Raw genomic sequence first — 6,000 nt, forward strand, 5'->3', positions numbered from 1 at the left:
TTATGGGACCCAAAAAATGTAACTTCTCTCCTGCTGTGCCTTGCCTGCCCTCCAGTGTAGCACCCCCGCCCCAAAATCTGTATGGCCTGAACCCTTCTGTGCTCACTAGGAAGATACATGTACCTAGTAGAATCGCTGCCTTCTGCCAGTCAAGTTTTATTACAGGTTGACTTATTTATCCATGAACAAATCATCTATGAGCTTGGTTTTATTACAAATTGAACTGGTATTTACTAGCCAAAGCCCGAGACCAGAGGCATGAACAATCTGGACTTTGGACTCCAGACTGAAACCACTACTCCAGACTGAAGCAATCAGGACTCTAGACTGGACTCCAGTTCAGCAGTCAAGCTGAACTGAAGGCCAGTATCAAATTACAAGTTGTCCTGGAATGGCATACCCAGCAGTTCCTGTCATACCTTCTTATTCTTGTCAATATCCTAATGTTTCTCTTGTCCCTCACAATTCCTCTGGATCCCCCCTAAGACCCCCTTTTCTTCCTCCATGTCCTCTAGGTCCAAATCACTTCATTTCCACTGTCCTCCATTTACATAATACTATTTTGGTAGATTTCTCAACATAGAAACTCACTCCAAATTGCCATCTCCTCATGCAATTCTTACAGCCTTAGCCTCTCACTTCCTACTAGTAATAATTCTTTGTCTTTCAGTCCTTACTGATGATACCTACTCTAACCAGTTTCCCCCACTTTGAGTTTTATGGCACTTTTCATTGTATTGTAAGCAGTTTCTGCATATTTCCATTAATTTTATTGGGAGAGTATCTTTTAATACTTTTTCATACAGAACTTGTACATCTTCTTCCTGCAGTTCTCCCTTCTTTATTTCTTTCATTATGTTCAGGTCGATTTGTTCTCAAGCTCTTGGTACTACCAAACAGTGATCTGTTTAATACAGCAGAACCACTCCCAAAGGTGCTTTTTCAAGAGGCAACTGGATGTTCTGGTTTTTCTTTGAAGACATTTCGCTTCTCATTCAAGAAACTTTTTCAGCTTCTCCAGAGCTGAAGAAGCTTCTTGGATGAGAAGTGAAACATCTTCAAAGAAAAATCAAAGTCCAGTTGCCTCTGTTGTGGTCCGCCGACGGCCTGTGGAGCTGGCAGCAGAGTCGGACATTGAGGAGACTGGGGAGGAACATGGGCCAGTCCTGAAGTCTGGGGAAGGCTCAGACGAGGGCTCTGCGTCGGAGGCAGAGATGGGGCCAGGGCCATCTGGGAGTTATGTGCGGACTCTGGAGCCTCCAGAGTCGGACACCAGTGAGGCAGAGGAACAGGGAGAGCCTGTTCCCAGTGCGTGCATGCGCAGAGCTGCCAGAAGGCAAGAACAGTTAAAGCAAAAGGGATGACTTGGGAGTAGGGCTTGGAGATGACTGGCCCCTCCCATAAGGCATAAAGGAGGAGCAAAGGCATGTGAGCCTTTGCAGGAAGCAATGTTGTTCGTTCTGGCAGGTTTAAATTCTGCAGTTCTGTTTTGACTGTGTTCTGTGTGGCCTTGCAAAGGTAATTGCCAATTAGGTCTTGGCAGCGTATCAAGGGAGATAAAGGTGGGTGCTTATCAGCCCTATCCCGAAGGACTGTGGCAGACTTCTGTCCGACTGTTTACAACTATTTGTGACTCATCTGTGAATGAGCAGATTGAGAATGAACAAGCTGTGAATGAACAGAATTCACAGCCCTTGAAACAAAAAGAGTTTTGGGGACTAATCATGTGCTTTTTTACTGTATCAGGAAGCTTAGGTCAGAACAGCCTCTTGGAAAAGCACCTTTGGGACAACCTCTTTGAGGCACCATGTTACGGTGGTTCTCCTCCTATCTCTCTGGTAGGTCACAGTCGGTGTTGGTAGGAGGACAGAGGTCGACCCCTAGGCCCCTCGTTTGCGGGGTGCCTCAGGGCTCAATCCTCTCTCCCCTCCTATTTAACATCTACATGAAGCCGCTGGGTGAGATCATCTGACGACACGGGGTGAGGTATCAGCAATACATGGATGATACCCAGTTGTATATCTCTACCCCGTGTCAATTCAGTGATGCGGTGGATGTGATGTGCCGGTGCCTGGAGGCTGTGAGGGTCTGGATGGGAGTCAACAGGCTAGGACTTAACCCAGACAAGACCGAGTTGCTGTGGGTATTGCCTCCTAAAGACTATGTCGATTGTTCATCCTTGGTTCTGGGGGGGGGGGAGAAATTGTCCCCTTCAGAATGGACTCGCAATTTGGGTGTCCTCCTAGACCCGTGATGGCGAACCTATGGCACGCGTGCCACAGGTGGCACGCGGAGCCATATTAGTGGGCACGCCAGCTCAGCTCTGGGGCGCATGTGTGCACCGGCCAGCTGATTTTCGGGCCTTCTGGGCCCACCAGAAGTAGGGAAACAGGCTGTTCCTGCCTCTGGAGGGGGGGTTGGGGAAGGCCCGTTTTTCTTTCTTACCTGGCTCCAGATCCTCTCTATGCATCTGGGAAGAGTGAAAACAGCCTTTCCCACTCCTTTGGAGGCCCTACGGAGGCTGAAAGGGCCCATTTCCCAACTCCCGGTGGGACAGGAAGTGACGTTTTTTCCTGTCCCGAGCCTCCGGAGAATCCTAGAGAGGCTCCTAGAGACTCCTAGAGAGGTTCTGGAGGCTGGGGACAGCAAAAAATGTCACTTCCTGTCCCACCGAGAGTTGGGAAATGGGCCCTTTCAGCCTCCCTAGGGCCTCCAAGGGAATGGGAAAGGCTGTTTTTGCCCTTCCCAGATGCATAGAGAGGATCTGGAACCAGGTAAGAAAGAAAAATGGGCCTACAGCCATCATGTGCCAGGAGTGGGGGTGAGGTGGGGGGGTTGCGTGCGCATGCCCGTGGACACGTGCGCGCGTGACCTCCCCTGCCCCCCCTCTCCTGGCACGCCATGGCAAAAAGGTTAGCCATCATTGTCCTAGACTCACAGCTAAGATTAGAGCAACATCTGACAGCTGTGGCTAGGGGGACCTTTGCACAGGTTCGCCTGGTGCACCAATTGTGACCCTACTTGGATCGGGAGGCTCTCCTCAGTCACTCATGCCCTTGTCACCTCACAGTTAGATTATTGCAACGCGCTCTACATGGGGCTACCCTTGAAAAGTGTTCGGACAGTTTGGTCAGAATGCAGCCGCACGAGCTATCGTGGGTGCATCTAGGTACACCCACATTACACCAATTCTCCGCAAGCTGCACTGGCTCCCTATTGGTCTCTGGTCACAATTCAAGGTGTTGGTTATTACCTTTAAAGCCCTACATGGCTCAGGGCAGGTTATCTTAAAGACTGCCTTCTGCCGCATAGCTCCCAGCGATCGGTAAGATCCCACAGAGTTGGTCTCCTCCAGGTCCCATCAGCTAAACAATGCCGGCTGGCGGGCCCGCGGGGGAGGGTCTTCTCTGTGGCTGCCCCAGCTCTCTGGAACCAGTTACCTCCTGAGGCCTGGACCATCCCCACCCTACTGGCCTTCCGAAAAGCGGTGAAGACCTGGCTTTTCCAGCAGACCTGGGGCCATTGATCTCGCTCTTGTGATCTGGCGAGATCCGGCCATGAATGGCGTGAATGAGTTTTTAATGTTTTTTAAATTATTTTTTAAAATGTATTGTGAGCTGCCCTGAGTCTTCGGCATATAAATTTAATTACTTAAATTAAATTAAATTAATTAAACCATGACCTGGATGACTGAGAATCTCCATAGACATCAGAACCTCTCACCATTTTTGAATCTTTCACTAATCTCAAACGTCCATGAAATATAAATCAAAATATAATTTTCCTCTGATTTGCATTTATTCAGAAGGTTGCAGAATTTTCACCTCAATTTCATCATCCAACACAGTGTAACATGCAAGTGTCATTTACTGATGGATTCCTACTTTCATATGTACTTACAATCATCTGGATAACACCACTTCATACTGTTTTACAATTTAGTTATTTCATTTGTAATTTATACATTTAGTATCCTGAGAGATTCACTAATTCTACTTGTCAATATTAGGCCACTTTTATTAAGTCATAGTACATTCTTTGCCTTCTCTTGAGTTTCCAAACACAGAACATGCCTTTATTTGGTTGATTTTACTCATTCATACTGCTTGTAATATATTTCTACATCATAATTTTCCATATGTATCTTATCACCACGTGCCCATAAATATTGCCCTCTGTTATCAATCATGGTTTTGATTGGTTAAGGCTTTCATGGAATGTTTTTTTTAGTAAAGATGAAAGTATAGACTAAGTTAAGAGTTTTAATCCTATTATGCCACTTGCAGCATGTCCTGTAATTGTAAGGACAGTAGTGGTTACTAAACCACATCTTATTACCGTGGAATTACATGCATGTAATAGGACACAGTAATTAGAAATATTACTTCTCGTGCCAGGCATTTGTCCTTATTATCTGGAAAATTTAGCTTGCATAATTGGGTAGTATTTGAAATTGATAACTTTCATTTATAATTATTTTCCATTAAATATAAGAAATAAAATCTTTTATTACCGGTTCTGTGGGCATGGCTTGGTGGGCGTGGCAGGGGAAGGATATTGTAAAATCTCCATTCCCTCCCCACTCCAGGGGAAGATTACTGCAAAATCCCCATTTCCTTCCGATCAGCTGGGACTTGGGACGCAGAGAATAGATGCAGGCTAGTCAGAGGTGGTATTTACCGGTTCTCCGAACTACTCCAAATTTCCGCTACTGGTTCTCCAGAACTGGTCAGAACCTGCTGAATACCACCTCTGGTTTAAATCTGGAATTGTATTTATTGAAACTACAAGTCTTAGACCCATTTGTAAATTATACTTTGAACTATACTTGAAAATATGGTAAAATAAGACAAAATCCTGCCCAGTAAAGTTTAATCTTCCAATGATTTAGTTATAGTCATGTAACCAATCTGAATTTTATTAAACTGAGAGCTAGGTATGAGACTTAGGGATAAGTGAACATTTGAATATATTGAAAATCTGAATTGGGTCCAATATGAAATGCTGTATCTTTGTTGATTAAATTAGTATTGATAGATGCTAAGTAGATAATTCCTTTATAGCAGATAATTCAGATCATGTGAGGTATTAGTACTGCTTTAGCCTTAGTAAAACCACACTTAGAATACTGCATCCAGTTTTGGTCACCATATTATAAAAAAGATGTTGAGCCTCTGTAAAGAGTGCAGAAAAGAACAACAAAGATGATTATGGGGCTGGAGGCTAAAACATATGAAGAACAGTTGCAGGAATTGGGTATGTCTAGTTTAGTGAAAAGGACTAGGGCTGACATGATAGCAATGTTCCAATATTTGAAGGACTGCCATAAGGAAGAGGGGGTTAATCTATTCTCAAAAGTACCAGAAGACAATACAAGAAACAATGGAGGGAAATTAATGAAGGAGAGAAGCAACCTAAAATTAAGGAGAAATTGCCTAACAGTGAGAACAATTAACTAGTGGAACGACTTGCATTCAGATGTTGTGGGTGCTCCATCATGGAGGCTTTTTAGAAGAGACTGGACAGCCACTTGTCTGGAATGGTATAGGGTCTCCTGCTTGGAGAGAGTTGGACTAGAAGACCTCCAAGATCCCTTCCAACTTTGTTATTCTGTTTTTGTGTCATCCTAACTATGAAATTATCTCTGTAGATTTACTTATAGGTCTTTTTATTGTTTTTCATTGGACTTGGTTTTATTTTTACTATTTAATAAATTTATATGCTGCCAATCTCACTCTGGGAAGTGACTGAGTGGCTTTTATTATTTGTCATACTGAGTATTTATATCTAAACTAAAAAATGGAAACTGTTCTATAGAAATAGATTAATTTAAAAATCAAAAGAATCAGAAATAGTGCTTCCCAACTAAAATTTAATATAAAACTAATATTCATGGTGCAACCAGAACATATAAAACAGTTGACTTTTTTCTTTTTCGTATTATATGAAAAAAAATCTTCTACTGAGTGATAGTTACCATTATATGAATATTTTTACATT

Source organism: Pituophis catenifer, unplaced genomic scaffold (assembly GCF_029215685.1).
Source record: "Pituophis catenifer annectens isolate HBS135680 unplaced genomic scaffold, rPitCat1.0.hap2 SCAF_1, whole genome shotgun sequence".
Taxonomy (NCBI): domain Eukaryota; kingdom Metazoa; phylum Chordata; class Lepidosauria; order Squamata; family Colubridae; genus Pituophis; species Pituophis catenifer.